At 49.6% G+C, this 26,024-nt stretch overlaps 1 protein-coding gene across 1 annotated transcript in view; it reads left to right on the forward strand.

The window, feature by feature from the left end:
- Nucleotides 1–26,024, forward strand: part of Nav1 (neuron navigator 1) — a 171,758-nt gene that overhangs the window by 44,577 nt on the left and 101,157 nt on the right. The gene's annotated exons all lie outside the window — the stretch shown is intronic.

The raw sequence follows: 26,024 nt of genomic DNA on the forward strand, positions 1-26,024 counted from the left end.
ACTCCCAGGAATACTCCCAGAGGGCGTCCAATGCAAAACATGTCTTCCATTTCCCTGGTGAGTGCTTTGCCCAACTGTATCGTTCAGTGCCAGGTCCGCTCCTCGGCAACACCATGAAATCTGCAAAATTCATACGCCACTGTCGCCAGGCTCCTGCCAGAGACTCCAGGCCCAGCCACCTCTCACAGTCAGTCTCTCTTCTGACAGCGCCTTCTTGTCCCAGGCCAGCTCAGCGTGGAGACTTGAAGGTCCCTTTGTCATGAGCGGTGAGAGAGTCATACTGAGCATGCTCAGAAGAACTGCCCTACAGAGAAACCCGCTCTTCTTCAATGCGACCTCCCAGTGAACACCAAAGGAGACGGACGGTGTTTGGATTTCACTGAGGCAGGAAGGCACCTCTTGCCTTCTTTCCCTCAGCACTGCCTACAGCAGGGTGGTGCTTGAACAGTCTGTGGAATGGGCCATTGCTCGGTGGAACCCCTGAGCCATTTTCTGAAGCGAAGGTCAGGAGAGGAACCTCAAAAGAAACATTTTGTTGCCCCCCCCGCCCCCCGTGGCCTGGCCAGCAGTCATCATTCATAATTAGAACATATTCTTCACCATCCTAAGCCTCAGTTTCTCCCTCACCAAAGAGAGGATGCCAGGCCCTGTTTCAGAGATGGAGCTGTTCACGAACCCTGGCAGACCTGGGAGCCTCCTCCAGACCTGTGAGAAGGCCAGGGTGTGCCCGAAGCATACCCTGGAGACCCTGGCCCCCGAGGCATTGAACCCTGTGCTTAGTGCTCAATGGAAGCCGTAGCCTGTGAAAACTCAGCTTTCCCCTGAAAGCTGTACTTAACTCAAGCCAGGCTCAGCTCACGTTTCAGGACTTAGGGATTCCTCTTCCCACCCCTGCCCCCACGACTGGAACAGAGCTCCAGGAAAGCTGAGAAGACCACTTATTACCTTTTAGGATAACGGCCCAGCTGTTTCTCCCATGTGCCACGTGTCTCCTGGAACCTCCAGGATAGGAGAATCAGCAGGACTTGGGGGGTCAAAGCTGGCTATGCCGGAGAAGCTCTAGGGAGAACTGCACGGAGCTGGTTTGGCCTGACTGAGCAAGGCCAGGGCCTGGGTGCTTTGTTGTTCTGCCCCTCAGTGCTCAGCCAGCTCTGCCAAGAGGAGACACAGTTTCTGAAGGGCTCCAGTCCAAATTCTTCCTGGCTCTTCTGAACATCCCCTATTCCTGTCCCGTCGAGCATTTTTATGCCAAAATAATTAGGTAATTAATGATCGTGTCGTAGACCTTGTTTCTGGCGCTCTGCACCTCTTAAAAACTTTGGAGTCTGTTTGTAATACACACGAATGTCAGCCCACAAACTTGGACACTGAACAGATACCCTAAGAGTTGCCAAGTCCCCATAATTCTTTTTCTGAGTCGTTACCTACCTGAACTCCAAGATGTTTCATTCCAGAGTTTCTGTGGTCCTTTCCCCAAACTGAACACTTGCACCCAAGCCAGGAGAGTTTAAGAGGGGCTCGGAGAGCAAGATATGGCCTCTGCAGGCTTCTTGGGCAGTAGCCCTCTAGTGGGTAGGTTAGGGTTAAAGCTGTTGAGTGCCCTGCTGCTGTCATGCTGTGGGCATGGCACTGTTTGCCAAGCCAGGAACCTGTGTGCATTGCACCCCCACCCAACCCCTTTGTACTGCTTCTACAGTGTGGGAACACATCGGCCCACTCACTCCTGGGTCCCCATTCCTTCCTGAACCAAGAGAATCCTGCCCTCTCATGGCTACTCTCTTTTTAGCCCCCCAGATCTCCTGAATAGGTTGAAACTTTCACCAGCTACCCAGCTGGCTCTCTCTTCCTGCCCTTCCTTGAAGACACTGGAACCCTATGGCCTGCTTCAGCAGAGGGCTGGGGAATGAAATACACAGAGACCCAAATTTGAAGATCCCTAGTGTCTCCTGCCTTGTGTGGTCTTATCGTCTCATATAAATATAAAGTCCTTTTGGAGTGGACACTGTATTATTACCCCTGGTTACACAGACAAGGGAGCTGCATTCTGAGCTTAAACGACTGAGCTCATGCCTCTTCCTAGGACTCAAACCTAGGCCTCCCACTTCCCAGCTAAATCTTCTTACTGTGCGCAGGCCTTCTGAACGCTCCTGAATGGTCCATGGAAGCGAAGTGGCTGATGATGTAAGGGGCTTCTGTGTATAACACACTGTACCAAACCAGGTAGTGGTGTGCTCAGTATAATTCTGAGACAAGTGCTTCTACCTCCGTTTTATAGATGACATTGTCCCATTTAGCTTCTTGAAAAATATTGGGGGGCGGGGGGAGAGAAAGGGTTAATTTGGTTCCATCATTGAGGGAAGCCTAAGGCAAAAACCTAGAGGCCACAACTGGAACAAGGACTGTGGAGGAATGCTGCTTACTAGCTTGCTCTCTTACTTGCTTAGCCGACTTTGTCATATAACCCAGGACTACCAACCCAGAGGTGGCACTGCCCATTCGGGGCTGGGCCCTCCCCCATCAATCATTAAGCAAGAAATTATCCCACAGGCCAAGCTGGCGGAGGCATTCTTCAGTTGAGGTAACCCTCCCTGGACGACTCTAGTTTGTGTTAGCTTGACAAACACTAACCAGCAGAGGGTTGAGAAGTAAAAAAGAGTCATGTCTGCTAGGGGTCAGGAGTTGGTAGCCAGTGCAGTCACATTTGAACCCTGCAGCCTTGGTTTTGATTGGGGCGTGTGCGTGCGTGTGCATGTGCGTACCCATATTCACGTGTATGCATTTTCATCTGTGTATATACACATGGAGGCCGGATGTCAACCTCAGCTATTATTCCTTAGATGTTCATTCGCTTTGTTTTCTGAGACAGGGTCTCTCTCTCTCACTGGCACGGGCCTCCAAAGGACAGCCCCTAAGAATCTACCTGTCTTCGCCTCCCTGGCGCTAGGATTACAAATTCTCACCATCAGACTCAGCTTTTTAAAAATGTAGAGTCTGGGGGGTTGTGGGGAATGGAACTCTGGTCCTCATGCTTGCACAGCAAGCCCTTCGCCAACGGAACTACCTCCCCTCCCGGAACCTTCATTTTTTTTTTTTTTTTTTTCTTTTTTTTTTTGGGAGCTGGGGACCATGGAACCTTCATTCTTAACTCCCTGTCCTAACGTCAGAGGCTTCAGTGCCTTTAAGGAAGAAAGGAAGGTTTATAGAAGGAGTAATTTTCCCCACAATTTTGTTTAGCTTTCTGACTTCATCCAGCCTCCAGAAGAGGCTGCCTTCCTGCAGTGTTGCGCTTCCATTCATCTCCATAATGCATGCCTTCCTACCGCCTACGCGTAATCTCACCGCCAGTTCAGTCTCAAGGCGGTGCCTCCCGCCATCTCTTCTCCCCAGCGGAGGCTTCGCATACTTATCTCAGACTGAAAAGCCTCAAGGAATGACTAGTCAGAGGTGGGGAGAGGCCGGAGGGTATGGGCAGAATTTGGCAGACCCTCCTCACCCACCCACCCCACCCCCACCCCCACCCCCACCCCCCCACCCCCGCTTCCAGCTAGGATGCCCTGGGCAGGGGTGAGGGTTGGGGAGATGGGGGCGGGGGTAGAGCGGGGAGGTTCTGTTGGAGACTGAGATAGGATAGCCCAGATGAAAGGTGGTATTGCCTAGCTGAGGGCTATTGGTGGGCGTTAGTCACTGGGGGGTAGGACCACAGTGTATCTTACCTCTGCCTGCCTCAGCAGTCACCCAAATGAAGCCCCTCCTTCATTGCCCTCCAGCACCTAGGCAGAAGGCGGCCAGCTGGCCCTTCTCCACACCTTTTCCTTCGCCAAGCTGGGTAGTGGTCTCATTCACAACTTGTCTCTCAAGGTGTTCGAAGAACAAGAACCTGAGGGCTTCCAATTAGCAGAGCACATCTGGGAAAGGGAAGCAACTGGATGTGAACAGCAGCCCGAGGCTCCTACCACCTGTGAGGGGCAGGGTAGCCAGTGCCTGGATCTTCTCTCCCTGCCATCCCTTCAACCAAGCGCCCTGTTGTTTCATCATGTTCCTCTCTCTTCCCTTCCTCTCCCAGGTCACGCCCGCCACGCTCTCTGCTAGGGTTGGAACTGTGGGGCCTTGCACACGCTGTGCAAATGTTCAGTCACCGAGTTACAGGCACAGCCTGTTCTCTCCATTTGATCTTCCTCGGAATTTCCATTGACCCCCTTCATTCGTGGCCCGGGGTCCTGGTCCCTTCCAAGCCAGACTGAATGTTACTGCACACTTACAATGCCCCTTGCACTATTCTGAGCACTTTATATTTATTGGCTCCACGTAGGAAGCCTATGAGGTTGGAATTATTTTTGCTCTCCTGCTGATAAGGAAAGTGAAACAGAGAGGTCAAGTAATTTGCTTGAAGTCATTGCACAAGAAAGTGATGGGAAGGGAGTTGGTCTCTGGCTGCTTCATTCTGTGCCTCCCAGAAAGGCTGTGCTTGGTTGTGGTACAGAGAGGGAGACAGGATGCTGGGTACCCAGTTCACATCATTATACAGATTAGATGCATAAATTACAGTGAAATTGTTTTCCCTGTTTATTTACTCAGTGATTGATGTATCTCAGAACAGACTTGTGGGTATTTCTCTTATCCTCTGAGATATTATCCAGGACTGTATTTTTTATTTTGTGGATGAGGTTGAATTTATTGTGCTCTTCCTTTTGCTGTGTTGGAGAATTCCGCAGCAGTCTTGATACGTAGGGAGAGATGAGGGAAATGGAGGGGCTCCAGTCCAGGCTGTCCCTGGCATGGCCCGCTTCTCAGCTCCAAATCTGAGCTATTTCTGCTTGCCGCTTCTACCTCTCAAATCTTAATTCTCTTTAGTGTTTGACCCTGTGGAACTTCTCTAGACCAAGTTGGCATTTTCCTTGCTCAGTGTTCCAAGCATCAGCCATTTTCCTAAGGAACCCTCGTCGCTTTGGTTAGAGGAGGAATTAAGAGCTGAGACCTGTGTTCTGGGTGCGTTCATTGCTGTTAAAATGCTGCTGTTTCAAGGCCCTTCCAGTTGGCGAAACTAGGAGTATGTGTGTCTGTGTTAACCTGTGTGTGACCATGATATATAGTGATATATGAGTAAACAATATGGATTTCCCAACTCTAATATACAATCACATGGTTCATTCTAATCTTCCCTTTATGCTGCTTTTTAAAACGCCAGGTTTTTAAATATTAGCATTTTGTCACTATACAAATTGGGAGTTTCAAACACCATTTGTTTGCAATCACAGTGTTTTAAGATTAGGCTGAAGGCTGTTCCAAAGGCTGAGAGACATTTAGCATGCATGCCAGTGTTTGTTGAGTTGAACTGTGTTGTCCCATATCTGTCCCTTCGTGTATGCTCCGGGTTTCCAGACCTGTGCCTGTTCAGCCCCGAGGCTGTAAGGCAAATTAGCTCTCACCTCCCCCAGGTGGCTCTGGAAGGAAACAGCTTGTAGTTCTGCCAAGGTGTCTGTTAACCCATGTTTGGGTGTTTCTGTTCATTTCCGCCCCTCTCTCTCTCCCTGAACACCTGACACTTCCTGGGGGTGAAGCCAGAGTGTCTAGGATCCATTACCATAGACTGAAGTTGAATCTTCAGTGACAATCCCTGGCCATCCCCTTGGCCCAGCAGCCAGTACTTCATTTCACGAGGGAACAATGAAGGCATGTATAGGGCTCCCAGTAGAAGCCACAAAGCTTAAAATGGCTTACCAGTCATCATACTCCTTGATGCAGAGGTCTGTTCCAAAATTCTGTGTCACATTTTTCCTGTGTCCCCACCAATACACCAATTCATTTAGTTAAGGTGTTTGGTAAGCAGTGTAATTAAATGTCAGGAAACAGTTTCCTAGATACTGTTTTCATTTTTTTTTTTGAGACAGGGTTTCTCTATGCAGCACTGGGGTTTGTCCTGGAACTTGTTCTATAGACCAGGCTTCTCTATGTAGCACTGGGGGTTGTCCTGGAACTTGTTCTGTAGACCAGGCTGGCCTTAAACTCAGATCCACCTGCTTCTGCCTTCCTAGACTGGGATCAAAGGCATGTGCTACCACTACCTTGCTACTAGATACTTAGAAACGATTTATTATTTTTAACAGTGCTGGTGGTGTGTGAATGTATGTGCAGGTGCCTGTGGAGACTAAAAGGGAGAACCATATCCCTGGAGAAAGAGTTGTGAGCTTCCCGATTTGGGTGCTGGGAACCCAAGTCAGGTCTTGTACAAAAACAATACCCGCTCTTAACCATTGAGCCATCTCTCCAGCCCCTGGATGCTTTGTCCTTAGTGCCTCCAGCATTTTCTTTTTTCTTTTTTTTTTTTAAGATTTATTCATTTATTATATATAAGTACACTGTAGCTGTCTTCATGCACACCAGAAGAGGGCATTGGATCTCTTTACAGATGGTTGTGAGCCACCATGTGGTTGCTAGGAATTGAACTCAGGACCTCTGGAAGAGCAGTCAGCGCTCTTAACCACTGAGCCATCTCTCCAGCCCCCATCCTCCAGCATTTTCTAACTTGATTTCCTTTTACTTAAAACTCCAGGACTTTGTTACAAGGTTGCATTTCCTTCCATCTGCCTGGTGTTGCCACCTTGCACCAACTGCCCATTGTCAAAGCCTCTGTGGGTGGGCTTTCTCTTTGTTACTTATCTGGCTGCTTTTGCTTCCTAGAGAGCTCTTAAATTGGCTTCCGGGCAGCAAACATCTTTTTCTTCCTGGAGAACTGCCCACCCAATCCCTGCAGTCCACCTCTCTTGCCAGCCTCAGATTGTACTCCGCTGCCCCTGTCCACAGCAGGAGTTGCTGATGACAGGAGGTGACTCGCTTGCTGCCATAGCCCAGAGCCGCAGCCGCTTTACCACTCAATTCCTGAGCCCCTTCCTGGCTCAAAAGGTGTTTTGAGATTATGTATCGTCACCCATTAACAGAACCTTTCAGCTCCTCGCAGGCTTGGAAATGCTCACCCTCTCTTCCTTCAGAGCTCCACATAAGCATATCCAGGAAGGTTTCCTTTGCGAGCGTATCTGCAGCTATTTGAATTGTTACATGGAATGATGTGTGGTCTTCCATCTAAGGATTTACCATTGGATAAACAGGTTTCCATGCCTGAATCTAGGTAGCCATCTTGGAAGGGTTTTAGAGATGGCCCATCTCCAGTCACCAGGAGAACGTTCTCAGCCTCGTACGTATCTGCTGTGTGTCATTCCCTCAGCTCCTTGGAGGACTAACAAGAGCACAAGGCTGAGGTCCCTTGGGAGACAGCCAGGTTTAAAACTGAAGGGAACCAGGGGTTGCTGGGATACCTGGGATATATGGGGAAATTACGGTAGCATATGACAACCTTTGAGTCCCTACCAGACACCAGGCCCTATATAGCACTTAATGTGGGCTAGCTAATTTAATCTCTCTAGTAACTCTGAAAAGTATGATTACTTCATTTACCACACACATACACACACACACACACACACACACACACACACACACACACACACACAAAACCTGAGGCTTTTGAACATAAAGATGCTTGCCTAAGCTTACCTAGACTCTGTAGTTGGGAATCTAGCTATATCCATCTATTCTAAAGTGATACTATTCTATCCGACCGTAGTTCAAGTTTGTTTTTTCTTGAAGCTGAGCTTCTTTTGTGGACAGGGAAGAAAGAAATGATAAGTCTATTTCTTCAAAGCTAGCCCTCAAATGTGGGCAGATGCTCTCATATACCCTTACCCCTCTCCTGTAACACGATTCCAAACATTCTTAATTCACCTGTGTACCCCCTGAAGAGGAGAGAAACTGCCTGGCCATGTTGTGTCTAATCGCTCCAGAGCGTGGAGCGGCAATGCAGATTATGACGGGTCAGAGTAACTCGGGTCACCTGGGTGTGCCTTGTTCAAGCTTTGCGTTCGTAGAGCTTGGTGTTAGGTTGCTGACTGAAGTAAGGAGATGTTGCGGCTAGTCAGAGCGGATAGAACTCACCTTGCTGCTGGGCCCTGGGCTCTTAACTCCTTGGTGTGGTGACGGGGATGGTGGCTGGAGACATCCATTAAGAAGACAAAGCACATTAGGTGTGCCTAGAGCAGGCCAGCCGCTTCCTGGGAGTGAGGTCTATCTGAAAGGACTGGGAGAGCTAGAGTAATGTGCTCAATGAAGGAGCATGGAAAGCGATATGGGGTTTAACAGACGATCATATTACCCTGAGTGAAGGATTAGCACACAAAACACAGGCATTGCATAACCAGATCAGAACAGAAACATGGCCGTCCGTGTCACTTACACCTGCCCACTGTTCAAACCCAGGCATCCTGTTCTGCGGGCTGTTCCCATAGGGGAAGGGGTTCCTGTATCACAGGATTATCACTGACACTGGCCCAATACAAAATAATTATACGGGGATTCTGAGAGCCAACATAATTAGTCCAATTAATCTCTAGCGATGAATTATTCTGTTCGATAATCGTCTTCGGAAGCAAAGGATTCATTAGCATCCCAGGCTGACAGCGGGGAGTCAAATGTCCTTTTATCTCCTTTCCCTGTCCCTGACATGATAGAGTGAAATTGCCTCTCACATTGATAAATTCTACCTCCATTAAGAAGAAGGCGGGTAAGGGGAGCGGCAGAGGCTGGGACCTGTGTGTGAGGTTATGTGTCTGGCTCTCCACACACTTCTAACCTTGAACTTAAGGCCTCAGTTTATCCAGGGAGCCAGGAGGGGAATAGAGAGCAAGGTCTACAATCAATTAGGGATTAACCGGCTCTGAGGAAGGTTTTCTAGAGGCAGATAATCCCAATGTACCCACCAAGAACCCCGGGCGTCTCATGGAAGCCTGTCATCTTCCTTTTTATTTATAGAAGCCGTTTATAGAAAGCTACTGCGGGGAAGGCAAAGAGTAGACTCCGAGGAGGTCGCTTTGTCTGTGGAGCTCAGTTTGCCCACGTTCTGAGAGAGGTGTGAGCGCTCATGGGAGTGTTGGTGGATGCTCAGCTAAGGATCTCAGAGCATCTGGGCCGTGGGTTTTGCCTGCTTCGTGTCGGTATACTGTATACTGTATCCTCTATGGCTTCCTTATTGGGCTGCCCACGGCCCTGTGTTGCCTCCACCTCAGGGGCTCTTAACTACTAGATGTAGTTGCATCCACAGCCACTACATACTTGTTGCCAATAGAGTACATCTAGTCAAAAGTGTCTCCACAAGGATTTATGTTCTATGTTGAGAGCCACTGTAACTGAGTCACAACTGAACAATCCAGGGCCCAGGAATGGGTTCGTGAGAGAAGGTTCTCAGGGAGAGGTGTGAGGGACCAGCCTTCTTGCTTGCTTTGCTCACTTGTTATCCCAAGATCTGGTACAGTGACGGCGCTGAGAGCATGCTCTCTGACAGCTAGATGCATCCAGGGAATCACAGAGGTGTTGGTGGTGTGGGTGTCTCCAGGGAGCGCAGAAAAGCCACTTTGTCCCTGGTTCATGGCTAAGGAACAGAACTGTGGGGCCTCCTTTCCTGCCAGGTGGGAGGACACTAAATGAGAGAGGGAAGGGAGCAGCTTTCTGAATCTTCCATTAATTGATCACAGCACTCTGTCCCAGCGAACCTGGAAGTGGCCTTGGAATTCTGAGAACAGCCCAGCGTAAGGTTCTAACTTAGCACCTGCTCATGGAGCAGACGCGCGGCCTCCCCAGCTGTGGACCAGGGGCCCGTGTCAGCAGTGGGGAATGCTCTGCCTCAAGCCGACTCAGACAGGAAGCAGGAGTCTTTCTTGGTCATTGCTCACAATTTATGTGCTATAGCTCTTCCAGGACTCTATGACTCTATGTCCTCTCCCTCTTCCCAACCCCATTCCTTCTTGGATGTGGAGCTGATATCTCTCTCTCTCTCTCTCTCTCTCTCTCTCTCTCTCTCTCTCTCTCTCTCTCTCTCTGGAATCTCTTCTCCCAGTTGTCTCATTCATTCATTCATTCATGCGTACATTCTCTAGTTTGCAAACATTTAGTGAGCCTGTGTTGTCTCACTGAGGATCTCGATACACACGATACAGAGTGGGCAGGAGACTACATTACCGCACGCTGAGCACTGAGTTGTAAGGACTAGAGGATGTGGCAGGAGCCAGAGCGCTGCCTAACAGCTGGCTGAGTGAGGCCCTTTAGAAGCCTTTTAAGGGAAAGGGCTATTGAAAGGGGGGAATTAGGGTGAGTGACAGATAGCTCAGTTTAAAAGTCTGGGTAGTGAGTTTTATTGTAGCTTTTTTCTGTGTGTGTTTAAAAGTTGTATGTCCAGTAAAATATATGCTGCCTGCCTGGGGACAATTGCTCTGACTCCCAGGTGACAGGAATTTGTAATGGCCCTGAAAACGGAGGAAAATCTTTAAAATGAGTTCCTGGTCTCCATTAAAAGCGTTTATGGTGTCTGGGGAGACATTTCCCACTGATTTGTACCTGAGGAGAATGTGGAGGCTGGGATGTTGGAGAGGAAGACAAAGGAGTGTGTGTGTGTGTGTGTGTGTGTGTGAGTGTGTGTGTGTGTTGTGTGTTTGGAGAGTGTGTGTAGTATGTATGTGGTATGTGTATTTGGGGTGTGCGTGTGTATGTGTGTGTGGTGTATTGTGGTGCGCATGTGGGGTGCATGTTTGGTATGCATGTATGCTCACGTGCGTGTTGAGTGTGTGTGTAGTATGTGTTGTATGTGTAGTGTATATGTGTGGTATATATGTATGTATGTATACGTTTTTGTGGTATGTGTGCACATGTGCATGAGTGTGTGTATGTGTGTGTGTGCGTGCGTGTGTGTGTGTGTGTGTAGGGTATTGTGTGCATGTGGGGTGCATGTTTGGTATGCATGTATGCTCTTGTGTGGTGTGTGAATATGCTCACATGCATGTTGAGTGTGTGTGTAGTATGTGTTGTATGTGTAGTGTATATGTGTGGTATGTATGTATGTATACATTTTTGTGGTATGTGTGCACATGTGCACGAGTGTGTGTGTGTGTGTGTGTGTGTGTGTGTGTGTGCATGTATATGTAAGACAGAGACTATCCAAGTCAGGTACTCGCTGGGAACATGGGGCAGAGCCACAGACTGTACCTGCAGGGAGGATCCAGGCAGAGTCCTGGATTGGGCCCCCTCAGAATCAGAAACAGAATCAAGGGCAAGGTGGTCTCCACCTGTGGGGAATAAAGCCTGTCATAGCCGGAAAAGCTGACAGAGTCAGGCTGCTGCATTTGGAAGGAAAGGGCGAAAACTGAGACTGGAGGCCCTACAGCTGACCTTGGGCGTGAAACCTGAGGGAAATGAGCTGGAGAGATGGATGAGGTGGAGTGATGGCAGTTCAGGTGAGTGAAGGCTGTAGGTGATAGAAGAGTGTGTGTGTTGTGTGTGTGTGTGTGTGTGTGTGTGGAGAGAGAGAGAGAGAGAGAGAGAGAGAGAGAGAGAGAGAGAGAGGAGAGAGAGAGAGTTGTCTTTGCTCATTTGTTAATCAGTGAGCAGGGGGAGCCTGACAGGAGGGGAATGGGGACAGAGGCCTCCACTCAGCTGATGCTGCTCAGCAGGAAACGAGTTCAGGATGAATGGGTATAAAGTGGAGCTGGAGTTCATTAAGAGCGTTCAGCATGGCGTCAGCATAGACACTGATAGGAGAAGCTCTCAGTGAAAAGAGAGCACACCCAGGTGTGGGTGTGAGCTCCTCCAGAGACAGTTGCACCCTGTGTCTTAACAATCACCACACATACAATTCCGTGGCTTTTGAAGATAGTGTTTTTCTAAGGGACTTTAAGGAATTGTGAGTTTGCTTTTAGTAAGCAGGGTGGATTCTGAGGTGCACTGGTTAGAATTTGAGCTGACTCATAAGGGTTGCAAGAGGGAGAAAAGAGGCATTTTTTACTGTAACAGAACTTTAGTAAGCCTGCTGGGGATGGTGCACGCCTTTAACTCAATAGGCAAAGGCAGGCAGATCTCTGCAATTCAAGGCTAGCCTGGTCTACAGAGGACAGCCAGACCAACACAGAGAAACCCTGTCTCAAAACCACAACTCCTCTAGTAGTCTTGTTTGTGAAATGTCCAGCTTTGGGCATCTGGAGAAGGATTAGTAGGAGGTTATGCGAGCTCGGGCCTTACCCATGGTTCTTTGCTTTTTTAACATTCCTATTTGAAATAGCTCTGTACGAAAGGTGTGTTGTCTCTAAGTAGGCAATCTTCACAGCAGATTTTGTTAATTGTGCTGGAATTGTTGCTGCTCAACTGGCAAGATGCTCCTAGCAGACCCAAGGCAAAGACTTACTTTCCTTCCCTTGTCCCCTTAATTCCTCTGTTTTTCTACCTTGAGTCAGGAAGGAAAGAAAGGGTCTGACCAGAGGCCTGAAGATGTGTTTATTTAGCAAAGTCTGCACTGAAGATCAGCTATGGTGGTTTGAATGACCCCGTAGGCCTATAGGGAGTAGCCTCCTTGGAGTAGGTGTGGCCTTGTTGGAGGAAGTATGTCACAAGGTGTGGGCTTAGAGGTTTCAGATGCTCAAGCCAAGCCCAGCGTCACTCTCTCTTCCTGCTGCCTGCTGATCCAGATGTAGAACTTGTAGCTGCCTCTCCAGCACCCTGTCTGCCTGCATGTCAACATGCTTTATGCCATGGTAATGGACTAAACCTCTGAACTGTCAGCCAGACTCAATCCAATATTTTCCTTTATAAGAGTTGCCATGGTCCTGGTGTCTCTTCATAGCAATAGAAACCCTGACTAGGACACCAGCCACAGCCTAAGTACCATGTCGGGTACAGGCATTCAAAGATGGATGGCATATGGCTTCTGCCTTCAAAGCCAGTGGCTGTGTAAAGTGGTATGGGTCAGAAAGCATACACAGGCTGTGGCAGAGGCTGCTACGGGGACTCTGAGAAAGGAATAGTGTCACGCCACAAGGGGAAGGGCGGGGTGAAGGACAGTCCGCATTCTCTAGGGGTCATTCAAGCTAAGTTTCCTGGGTACCTGCTGCTTGATTACCAGTGACGCTGGCATCAGATAGGAATGTTGGGAGGGCGGTCACAGTATGTCACAGTAGGCAAAACCAGTGGGCATTACTAGGGACATTGCAGAGGTGACAGTGCATTCCTCTGTTTGTTTGTCGAGAAAAGCTCTCACTGTGCAGCCCTGGCTGTCCTAGAACTTACTAGGTAGATCAGACTGGCTTCAAATACACAGAGATCTGCCTGCCTCACCTCCCCTGTGCTGGGACTACAGGCTGCTCCACTGCATCTGGTATAACATGTACTCCTTAATCACTGAGTCTTTGATCGAAAGCCCTAGAACCTGAAGAAGGTGTATCTGATGTGGGCCTGGAAAGTTTCTGCGAAGAGATGTGGTCTGAACCAGGCATTCGCTTATGCAGGGAAGAGCCTTCCGGGAGAGCAGTAGGAAGCACAGGTGGGCAAGATTGCAATGGGAGAGTCAGGCTGGCGGAATGGGTGAAAAGATAGGGTGGGTGTGGAGGAATACCATGTCAAACAATTATAGCAGAGAGCCTCAGACTCTAGGCCAAGGACCCTAGGGTCATCTGGGGTCATCTGGGAAGCTGAAGTCTGACAATGCAAAGACCTCAGGTTCAGTGGATGCACCTGCTCTGAGATTCTGTAGGTGGTAGGTGGCTGAGGCGTTTGAAGCCACCCACGTCATCCCCAAACCTCTAACCTTGGTGCTTCTGCATGAATATCTTACTCCTGAGTGTGCTCTCCGGTTTGTCTTCCCAGTGGGAGAAGGAACACACACAGGCTAAGCTCATAGTCCCCAGGAGTGAAGCCTTAGCCAGCTGTTCCCATGGCAACCACCTACCGGTGCCTGGTCTAAGGGTGTATGGAACACAAGGAACTGGAAGGGACAGGCAGCTCCCTAGTCATTGCCATGAGCTGCCCCAGTTGGAGCATAGAAGACGGGCAGGACCAGGGAAATTCAACCGGGCCCAGGGAGCTGATTCCGAAGTCCCTTTGCATCCTGCTCATTAAACATAGATGACCCTAGGGAGGGGGTTCAGGGGTCACCAGCTGCTGGGGCTTCTGGCCAGAGATGGGCTGAAGATCATTTTCAGTCAATGTGGCCATGACTGCCTGCTCTGACTGAAGAGGCAGAAGGGTTAGGGGCTGGGAGAGCTGGTACATGGCAGTCGGTAGCAGGTAGAAGTGAGTCGGGAGAGCCGTGTCTAGTTAGGCTCTAGGCTCTGGGCTCTGTTGTGTTTCTTATTCATTGAAAACAACCGATGGGGGAGGTACAGGCTTCACAGTGATCAGGTGCGGTGAGCACTGGGATCGGAATTGGTGAATTTGGGTTCAAACCCCAGCCCTGCACCTCAGAGCTAAAAGCAAACGCAAACTTCTAATCAGGCTCTCTGTGGCAGGATAAACTCCCAAAGAACATATTTCATGGGATATCGTGGGAGCCTTAAAGGCTTAAAGTGTGTGAAATGCTTGGCACACAGTAGGCATCGAATAGTTGCTGGTTGCTTCCAAAGGTAGAGAGACAGATGGCATAGGTTCTGCCAAAGGGCTGCTGTATTTCCAAGAATTGAGGTCGGCCTAGCCCTGGGTCCTACCCAGAGAAACACACACATGCACATGCACAGGTATGTGCACACATACAGACACACACTCACACACACACCCTGACTCCTACACAAACACACACACACATACACACATACACAAACACACAGAGAAATGCACATACATGTACACATACACATGTTCACGTGCAGACACACACTCACACACACCCTGACTCACACACACACACATACACACACACAGAGAAATGCACATACATGTACACATACACATGTTCACGTGCAGACAGACAGACAGACACACACACACACCCTGACTCTCACACACACACACATACACACATACACACACACACAGAGAAATGCATATACATGTACACATACACATGTTCACGTGCAGACAGACAGACAGACACACACCTCCATTTTCCTCCTGGTTACTTTCTTTAAGAGCTGCCTTCTCTCAACTTTAAGCTAATCCCCAGGGCCATCCGGCCATGCTCGAGCCTCTTGTTACAAGCTGGATGAGTTCAAAGGGTAGAGATTCACAAGAGGTGGCATCTGGTGGCTTCTATTAGTCCCTCTAGGGCAAGGTCTCCCTCTTCCTGCGCTGTAGAAAGGCACTCCTGGCTCTAACTCCAGGGCCCTGGGCATAGCGCTCTCACTGTGCTTTGACCTGTGTGGGTGCCTGGTTAGTCCAAGTGATGTCCTGCCCACCAAGTGTGACCTTCCTCCATGTACTTGTGTCTTCTGAGAGGACTGTGGCAGCAAGAACCCAGGTTAGACTTTTCCACAGCCCTGGACACACCTGGGCAGCCAGGCCAAAGTGGGGTATGAGTAGTAGGCACTCCACATCGGAAGACATATTGCCTTTTAACTCAGATACAGGTTGGTAGGCCTGGAAAGTTCAGGGACCTCTATTTGAATGGCTCCACCCCCTAAGATGCTCAGCCACTCAGTAGGTACATGGCTGTTGAGCTGACTGCAGGCTCTGCAGGGCTAGGCATGGGCTGGTGGAAGGCCTGGGCATTCCCCTATTCCTGATCTTGCCCAAGCCCCACTCTGATGGGGTCCCCCATGAGGTCCCCCTGCCCTTGGAGGCTGGCAGCAACTCATGGCCCTCTGGTTCTGCAGGTGCTCAGTTCACGTGTCCTTCTAGTCCTCTCCCCTCTGAGCTCCCCTCCCCCACTCTCAACAGATCATTAAGGAATGGGCCTAATGATCTTTCCCAGGAGAAACTGAGGCCTAGAGAGACTAATCTACTTGCTCGCAGGCCCCAGAAGATCCCGAGACTTGGACACAGAGCTTCTGCTCCCAGACTGGAGTTCTTGCTGAAGGTGCTGTCCTTTAAGCTGTAGGAGACCCAGGTTCCTCGGGGGCAGAGACCAGCTAGTGAGGGCAGGACTGGGCAGGGAAGCCTTAGTACTAATCTCTACTCTTCCCTCCTGAGGTATTCCCAGTGAAGAAGCAGCAGATGAAGGCACTGCCTGTTGCTGCTGCTGCTTCTGCTGTGCCCGCAGGTGGCTCTGTGGCCCAGGTCCCCAGGCTGCCTCAGAGAGAGAGAATTCTGAATGTTCTGTGCAGGCAATGACTGGCCTTGGCTTGCCAAGCAGGCCATAGCCCCGCCTGCCAGGCGTTCTAGGAAGCTCTCTCCAAGGCCAGAAGCTTTGCAGGTTGCTGCGCTGGGACAAAGCCCAGTTGGGGAGGAAGGACTCCCTCGAGGAAGTGTTGGACAGGAGCAGTGGCTGCCAGTTAGTCCTGCAAGACTGGCAGGCAGCCCTGCATCGTGGAGGTAGAAAACTCTTGGCCTGGCCAGTGGCCCATGACTCCCCTGTCTCCTGGCAGTGATTTATCTCGTTCATCCCAGAGTGGAGGACAGGCCTCATCCTGTGGTCTGTGAGGACTCTGGCTGCAACACGCTAGTCAGGAGGGGGCCTCCTGTGCCCAGCCAGGTTGTCTCTGTTGGCTTTGGTAATTTATTTAGGAGGGAGGCAAGGGCTTCAAAGAGACCGGAACCTAGATCCCTTAGAGAGTTAACTGGCCTCTCACAACCAAACACCTATACATGAGGAGAACTATTTTTATCCCCTCCGGGATCGCTGTCTTCCAAGGACAGAATGTCCATCCGAGTTTAAGGCCAACTGCAGCATGTAGAACATGCTCAGGTCATCGTCTCCCTTCTTCCCATCCCTGCCTGTCCCCAAGACCACTATCTCTTCCGCAGACCTCATTCTTCCTCACCGCGGGCTTCTCTGTCTCACAGTTGAAGGCCGTTCTTAAAGCTAACAGCTTGGTAACTCTGCCTTGCGCCTAAGCCCTGGGAGGGGGTAGGTGGACGCTCCCGAGCCTTTGTCTAGGGCATTGAGGGTCACCCTGGAGGTAGTGACAGATGGCTGGACTCGAAGGTCCTCGGTGATGGCGGCTGGGGATCAGCAACACAGAAGGCGGTCTCAGAACTACAGTCCTCTGAGAGGCAACCCAGCACGAGTGTCAGTCAGCACCAGGGCTGAGGTCGCATCAGATGCTGTGTGGGTGGTATTCAGGGATCTGGAGGAGCGAATAGCTTCCGTGGCTGGGGGGCACCCCCTTTTTCTGGGTCAACCCTACAAAGTCCAAACTTTGCCCCTAGCTTTCTTCCTCAGAATCTTCAAAATCAACCCTACGTCTTCCATTGTCAGGCCTGGTCAGAGGTCCACAGGCTGCGTCACCTTGACAGAGTCACTGCCACCGACAGGTTCTGGGAGGAAGGGTGGCAGCTTTTAGGAACAGGTCTGAGGGAGAGAGACCTTAACCTGGGGGTGGAGCTACGTGAAAGGCAGCCACATATACAGCCGGGTCTTACCTTCTGCTCCTGACCGCCACTAGGTCTAGTCATGCTCTTGGCAAGCTTATGACTGACCCACTTTGGGTCGCAGTGTCAGGACCCTGGGAACAGGAAGCTTGGGACACACAGTGTAATCCCGCCCAGGGGGCTGATTCTGGAGGAATGAAGGGAGGCTTAGGGCAGGGGGTGTGCCGGACTTTTTGAGAAAGAGCTGGTGGTGTTATCCCGCCCCACTCCAATGGACTCCCACACACACACAGTGCCTAGCACTTTCAGGAATGCTTAGTAGCGAGGCTGAGTGGTATCCGTAGCCGACGTGGCGAGGTCACTGGCGAGTACTTGAAATGTGGCTAGTGCAGTTGAGGGAATCACACCTTAATTAGTTCCAGTATAAAAGGTGTTCAACATTGTTAACTCAGTAGGAAGACACATGTTGGATCTGTGGTGAGATAGCCTGGCACACTGGGCTGGCCACGATGCGATAGATAATAGCAAGTGTTGCCGAGGCTAGCCCAAAGCCAGAATGAGGCACAGTGCAGACACTTTGGGCACACAGCACAGCCATTCCTCAGAATGTTAAACACACAGTCACCACAGGATCCTAAGCATATTAGGAGTAGATAACATAAGTACAGCATAACTATAGCATAAGCACACACTCAAGGGAAATAGAAGATGTCCACACACGTGTGAATTTTCTTTTCTTTTTTTCTTTTCTTAAATTTATTTAATGTATATGAGTACACTGTCGCTGTCTTCAGATACACCAGAGGAGGGCATCGGATCTCATTACAGATGGTTGTGAGCCACCATGTGGTTGCTGGGAATTGAACTCAGCACCTCTGGAAGAGCAGTCAGTGCTCTTAACCACTGAGCCATCCCTCCAGCCCCCATGTGAATTTTCATGGCAGCATTATTTATACTGGGAAAAAGATAGAGATGAAGCAAATGTTCATCAACTGATGGCTAAATGAGCAAGTATTATCCACACTGTAGAATACTATTCAGCCATGAAAAGGAACAGGGGGTGAAACATACAACATAGACCAACTTGGAAGGCAGTGCAAAGTGACAGAAGCCACAACGGTGTGTGATCCTGTTTGTACGAGGGATCCTGAATGGGTGGATCTGCAGAGTCAGCAGGTAGACTAGTGTTTGCCAGGGTTGGAGGAGGGAGAGAAAGACAGGTGAGTGCTTAGTGTACGGGCTTATCTGGGAGGTGGCGATAACATATTTTGAAATTACATGAGCGATGATGTACAAACATGGTGCAAGCCATGGAATTACATATTTTAAAAAGTGGGTTTTACAGCGTGTGATTAAACCTCGTCTACATGTCTCCCCATCTCTAGCTCGTGGCGCCAGTATTGGACGAGGCTAGAACACCTGACTTCACATTTTGGCTTTGCCATGTGCTGCTGTGTCACCCTGGACAGCAGTCTCCGGTTTTCTCAGCTATGACATTGAAGTAATAAATAGACCAGCTCAGGCGTGTCGTGCTCCCAAACAGGGCTCATATACATAAAGCCTCTAGGACAATACTTGGTATCAGAGAGAGAGAAGAGTTAGCCAAGACCTAGTATTACTAGGGTCACAACCAGAAACTCCCCAGGCCTCTCCCAATGCTTTTCACACCTGAGCCCAGCCCCTCTCCTCTCCTCCCCATTCCCTCGCCTGCAGATGGCTGTCTGCTGTGTAAACTGTTGCTATAACAACCATTCCCGGTTCCCAGAAGCAGCTGCACAGAAGACATCATCAACATCTTCTGAGCAGGGTGTCACAGGAAGGCTCTGGGCATTGTTAAAAAAGGAAACATTTCCAGTAAAAGTAAACCTTAAGGTTCACCAGGCAGGAGGTCCAGGGCCTGCCCTCTGCAGCGACCAGCCTGAGTGTCTGAGATGGGCAGACAGTCGGTGGTTATCCTCTGCTGCAGGCCTGCTTACAAGCCCAGTGCAGCGTCAAATCTTCAGAATCCTCTCTCATCCTGTAACCTGGTGTTCAAGGGAATGGGATCGGAGGAATTTCTTTAGAAGTGTAATAGAAAAAGAACTAGAAATAGACCTAGCCAGGTGGCAGCGGTGCACACCTTTAATGCCAGTCCTCAGAAGGCAGAGGCAGGTGGATCTCTTGAGTTGGAGCCCAGCCTGGTCTGCAGAGTGAGTTCCAGAACAGTCAGAGCTGCACAGAGAAACCCCTGTCTCAAAAACAAACAAAACAGAGGGGGTGGGGAGGGAGGGAAGGAAAGAAGGAAGGAAGGAAAGAAGGAAGGAAGGAAAGAAGGAAGGAAGGAAGGACAGATGGACGGACGGACAGGCAGACCGACTAACAGACCTTACAATAGTCATTCCAAACAGGGTCCTTCCTCTTCTGATCTCTTGGCCCTCGGTACTAATTGTCCTTAATCTAGCAAAGCCTTCCCCAAGTGCAAATCATTGAGAAGTAGCCGTCCCCTGGATCTGTAAGCTTACTCCCCAAGTTCTTTGCCAAAGGCTGCTTTGTACGCAAGGCTGTGTGAAGCTGAGTTGTGCTGCCATTGCAGCCAGCCTTGTGGGTTCCCTTTCTTCCTTCAGTCGCTGCAGAGACCTCCTGTCTTCCCAAAAGGACCTCCATGGGGCATAATGGAAGGAGTCTGTCCTCCTACCTCTCCCAGAAAGCCACCTGCCCCAAAGCACACTGCAAAAGAGCAGAAATGAAACCTCCAGAGAACAGACTTGGACCCCGCACACTTCTCCAGGGCGGGCGCTTGTGTTGAAATGCAAACTGGATTCGCTCTCAAACTTTGGCTCTGAATATGAGCTTGCCAAGGGAATCTGTGGGTCTCCAGAGCCCACTTCTACCTTAAGTGGTTGAAAAATCCCGGTAAGCCAGGCCCTGCTCTTAAACTGGGTAGATGGCGCCGCAAAATCGATGCTGCAAACACTGGGCTCTTCCCCAAGCGTGCTAACTTAGCCAGCGTCAGAGACTGGGAGGTAAAAGGATGTCTGCTCCAGGAGTGCAGAGCCTGCAAAGAATTTAGAGGAAAAGAGACCTTTGGGCGACTTCTCCCAAACCCGAGAGCTAGACAGCTGCTCATCCTACAGCATTGCGGCATCAACCCGAAGCAAGGCTGAAAGCGGCTGAGGACCCCTAGCGCCCCCGTGTGGTTGTTCTCTGCAACAAGCCCCAGAGACCTGGCAAGATTTTGGTGGCTGTCTTAACCGGAAAGATGGAGCTCCGACTTGTGCCAGAGATATTTCTCCATCACTTTGGGTGGGGATGTTGAGCCCTGGTGCTTTGTCGGGTCTTCCGTTCTTGCAACGTTCACACAAATGCAAAGTAGGACCCTCTAATCACATCACCTCATTTAGGAGCTGGCAGCTCGAAGATTCCTGGGAACCACCTCTAGGCGCTTGAACCAAAAAAACTCTGGGAACGACACCCTGGAATCTATCCTTAAAAGCAAGCATTTATACAGACTTCAGCCTAGCACAAAGTCACAGGACCACACTAGCAGAGCTTAGTCAACTACACTGCTCCCTTACTTACAGACCAGGAAAACTGAGGCCCAGGGAGAAGTCATTTCCCCAAGTTCCACAGCTGGTTGAGATGTGTTCGCTTGGGGCTTTTACCTCAGTGAAAATCAAAACTACACATGAAGCGAGGAGACTCCTGTCTGGTGGATTCTGGGCCTCCGAATACTTCTCTTGTTTAGCCCCAGGTTTCTTTGTAGTTCTAGTTTTTGTCTAATGCCCCCATATGGCCGATGCGTTTGCTTTTCTCTTTTGAAGTCCCCGCTCTGTCTGGTGCCTCATGATGGAGCAGCCATCAGGAGGACTCCAGTCAGCCCACTCATTGACTGAGTGGGTTCAGGGTTCTTCAGGGTAAAGGGAAAATCCCTCGGGACTCCTTTGGGGAGCAGTTGTGCACAGAACAGCTACCAGCGCAGGATTTGCCGCACTGCAGGGTTCTGTGTTAGCCGCCTCTGACAATATTGTGACTTAAGTGGGGGGGATGAGAGGAATTGATGGGATTAGTAACAGAATAAATAGTTTCCTGCCTGCCTGCTCCATGACAGTGGAGTGTCTCTGCCATGGAGGCCCGCCCACCCTGTCTCCTTCTAGGACCTCTGGGGCCAGCAGATGATTGGGGAAGGGGTGAAGAAGGAGGGTGGAGTTGCCCCTCAGACAAGCTGCTGTGCTCTAACCTCAGGCAGGGGACGTCTGTGTAGCAGTCACTTGTCACATTTTAGCTTTCCCTGCTATGGCGCCTGAGTCAGCCTTTGCAGGGGTGGGAATGGTTCCAGTCCAAAGTGACTGGTGCAGATTCCACAGAATTGCCTAGCTTAACCCTGAGCCCCTGGGGGCACCCTGGGATATGCCCTTAGACCAGGAGAACCTTGTGATGGCCTGCTCTTGCTTGAGCTGGGAGATTTATGTCCTCGAGTGGAATAGAAGGGCAAAAAGATTGCAGTTCTCAGAGACGTTTGGCCCACTGAAACACAAGAGTACTGCCTAACAGATCCTGGCCGCGGTGTGTGAAATTCTCCAGCGTCTTACGATTGTTGCAGTAAATATTGGGAGAGAGTGACTTGCTGGCTAGGGCTGGAATCCTTTTAGAAGCTGAAATTGTGACAGATTTCCAGAATTTAAAGATCAGACCCCCATACTGGGGATCAAATAGGGTTGGGGAATTTTCTTCCTCCCAGGAGTTGTTGAGATGTGTGAGAGAGGAACAGACACAGAGAGGCCCGGTCCTTCCTGTTTCCAGGTCGTTTAGGCTGGCCAGGATTTCTACATGGATCTAGGCCCAGACCATCCCCTGTGGATAATTCTGGCTGTGACTTACCTCTTCTGCAGACATCTGAGCCTCTGTCTCAGGCCACAGTACTGGACAGTGAGAAAAAGAACCCATGCACGGAAACTCACAGCAGCCCTGAGTCCCCTGTGTGGACTTAGAGGAGAGGTTACTTCCTGTCCTTAATGTGAGAGGGTGGCAAATGCTTTCAAGCTCCCTCTTGGCTCACTTCTGTCCCTCCTGGGGGCTTGTACCTCACCCCGCCATTCACAGAAAAAGCCAATCTAGAGGTAAGGTGCAGACCTGGTTAGTTCTCAGTTGCCCTCCCCTGAGCTACATGGCTTGTGGGTTCTGAAGCATTTGTGAAGGTAATTAAGGCTTCAGTAGTCAAAAGGTATTGCAGTTTACTTAATTGCTGGCTAATAATTAAAACCTCACCAAACGTGGGGGAATCTGACTACTGGGTGATGGATCCCCCTGCACCTCCTCCTTCTGGAGCTTGGCCTGAATCTGTTGGGGCTTTTACCCTGGAGCTGGAGGCTCCCTGTCCATGACCATCTCATGGCTCAGCCTTCTGGTCCGAGGAAGTCCGTGTAGTGAAGTGAAGTGAGTCCCACAGGCAAGACTAGCCCTTGAGAAAAGCCGCTAGTCAGGCTTCGTGGTGCAGAAGCAAGGTTTGCTAAGTGTATCGCACTTGTCCCAAGTCCGGATGTGAGGGCCTCGGCAAGCAAGAGCGTGGTCCTACCTGTTTGTGAGTGTGGCAGAGTGTGGGGAGCTCGAGCCCCACCTCTGCCCACCTCTGCCAGATTCCAGCTGTGTTTCCAGGCGGTGTGCTGTATGACCGGCTAGGCTAAGTGTGTTAGTGAGCTAGGCCCGTAAGCCTCACTGCAGTGAGGTCATCATCCCTCTCCATTTAGCAGAAAGGAAAACCACAGCAAGATGAAGTAACCTGGTCAGGGTCAGCCCAGCTGCGAAGGGGCAGTGAAGGACCTGGATGGTGGGTTTTATTCTTGACACAAAAAACTGTGTTCCTTTTTGTTTTCGTTGTTTGTTTGTTTGAGACAGGATTTCTCTATATAGACATGGCTGTCCTAGAACTCACTCTGTAGATGAGACTGACCTCAAACTCAGAGTTCCGCTGGCCTCTGCCTCTCAAGTACTAAGATTAAAGTCCTGAGCCACAGCTGCCGGCCTAAGAACTATGTTCTTGTCACCAAATTGAAAGTCAGTTTCTTCCCAGTGTCCAAGTTTTTAGCTTAGCGGCAAACCCTCGGTCTTGGCATTCTTGGTAGGCCTGTTCCCCTTGTCTGATGCCAGGCAGGTAGAAGGAATCTGCTCGTGTCATCCTCCCAGTGTACCCTGGGCCTTCCCTTCTCAGGCGCAAATTGCCTCTTTTCTTCATGAATTTCTTAGCCACCTTCCTGTCTCACAGTGAGAGGCAGAGCCACCCAGATCACCTCGTGTGTGTATTGCAGAACACTGTATCGGCACACCTTGGTGAGAGGAGCATATTCTGAGGCAGGGTATCATGATAGAAAGAATAGGAGGGTTGGAATCCAGACAAATATGATGAATCAAGTGAAATACCACAGAGTCATGTGCTTAGCGTCATGCCTCACATGGGGTAAACACATGGTCGCTGGCATTACTGTGTGCATGCACCAGTGTGTCGAGTATATTTGATTATGGTTCTGTAGTAAGACTCCACAGAGACAGTATGCTCTTTGTATATAGACACACATAATATACATACACGATACATACATACAATTCACACACATGATACGCACATGTGATACACATGATACATACATATGACACACATGATACACATGTGATACACACATGATACATACATATGACACATGTGATACACATGATACACACATGATACACACATACATGATACACAATGATACATACATATGACACACACATGATACATACACATGTGACTCACACACATGCATGCACTCACACACATACTTCATCCTTGGAGCTAAGATGTGTTCTGCAAAAACTTAGCTCTAACGTGCACTAAGGTGTCACATAAGTTGGAAACTTCGTGAGCACAGTAGACTCCTCCATTTTTGACATACCTCACCCCAACCCAGGCCCACCCATGCTGAGACCACAGGGTTGACCAACACACAGGGAGGCAGCCTCCAAGATGTGGGGACTTAACCAGTAGCATTAGTTTTAGTTTATGTTAACGTCATCACAAATCAACTAGTACTTCAAATCCCTCCACCCCTTCCCAGATCTTCATTCTCACTGCACACGGTAAGAAAAGCTCAGTAAAACTAGGCCGGGTGCTGGGGTAGAGCAGGCTACATAGATCTGGAGTGGGTGAGGGTAAGGGGTGGGTTGAGTTCTTTTGCAAATATAACTTAATATACATAAAATGTGGATCAGAAGTATGAATATCACCCCCCACACACACACATACACTACCACATACACTACATACTACACACACACACACACACACACACACACACACACACACACAGAGCAGACTCAGCTGTGGAAATGTAAGGTGTCATACCCTAGATGGCCAGTAGGCGACACTGCTGAGGCACCCAGGGAGCTTTAGGGTGTAGCCTCTTCAGGACTGTCCCAACCAGGGCACTGAACAGATCTGTCATTCCCATCAAATACAGCCTCCTTGCCATCTCTAAACCTACCCTGGTCCCTGCAGATAACTCTTAACCTCTCTGACATTTCCAGATGGTTGTGCCCCTGCGCCTTGACCTCCCACCAACCCTGTGACACACAGGACTGGGCCAAGCCATTTCCAGGACCTTGGTACCTCTGGTTTTGAAGAGTCGAGCCCTTGGGGGGTGGAGGAGGAGGGGTGTGTGACCTACTCTGTTGATGTGGAAGAATGTAGGGCTTGGAGTAGAGGTCTTTGAGGAGGCTGGGGCGAGAAGGTGCCGTGATTGATATGTCGGGAGTTGATATAGTGTTTTCTGTCACTACCAAGATTCTGGGTTCTAGTTCCCATCATTCCCTGCGGCGCCTGAAGCCTAGAGAATTAGGAATGAAGCTGACCAACTGTATAGCTTAATCATTTTTCCTTAATGAGAAGGGGACATTTTTATCCAACACCACATCCACATACAACACACATGTGTACATATACACATATACATACACATATGCGCACATACGTACATGCATACACACACAAACATACCCATAACGCACACATACACAAAAACTTTTAAATGGTGGTAGCTCTCATTAAATCTTGGGATATCATTAAGCACTTACTGTATGCAGTCACTGCGTGTGACACTGCAGGAATGCCCTGTGTTACATCAAAAGAGGTTGGGTTTCATGCATGATGACTTCAACATTGCGAGTCTGAGGTCCACATCATAATCTAAATAAATAAATAAATAAATAAATAAATAAATAAAAACAAAAAAAAAGAGGTTGAGTTTCTTTCAGACTCTGGCTTTACCCTTTGCTTCATGCTAGCTGTATGTAGCTTGATTGATTCATTTGATCTCAAAGTGTCAGTGTTCTCATCTGTAAAATGGACAAATCTCCCATTGGGGTTGGACTGGATGATGCGTGCAGAGCACTGGGCACACCCAGAAGCCTCTGACTAACGCTCTGTCACTTTTCCTCTTTGGAAACACCCTTTAGAGATACACGCACCTTTGGCTCACTTCCGTCCAAGTCGTAGAAGGCATCACCCTTCTGTGAACCCATGCTATGCTCTTAATCCCACACAGGGTCTTGCACATTAAACCTTAAAATATATAGGTGTGCACTGTCTGACCCTGACTGTGTCCCCTGCCAAGCCATCACTTAAAGGCAGCTCGCAGCTCGCCGGGTGACACTTGCCAGAATAAACAGGCATTGGCAGCCAGAGAGATGAC

This window comes from Rattus rattus, chromosome 10 (assembly GCF_011064425.1).
Source record: "Rattus rattus isolate New Zealand chromosome 10, Rrattus_CSIRO_v1, whole genome shotgun sequence".
Classification (NCBI taxonomy): Eukaryota; Metazoa; Chordata; class Mammalia; order Rodentia; family Muridae; genus Rattus; species Rattus rattus.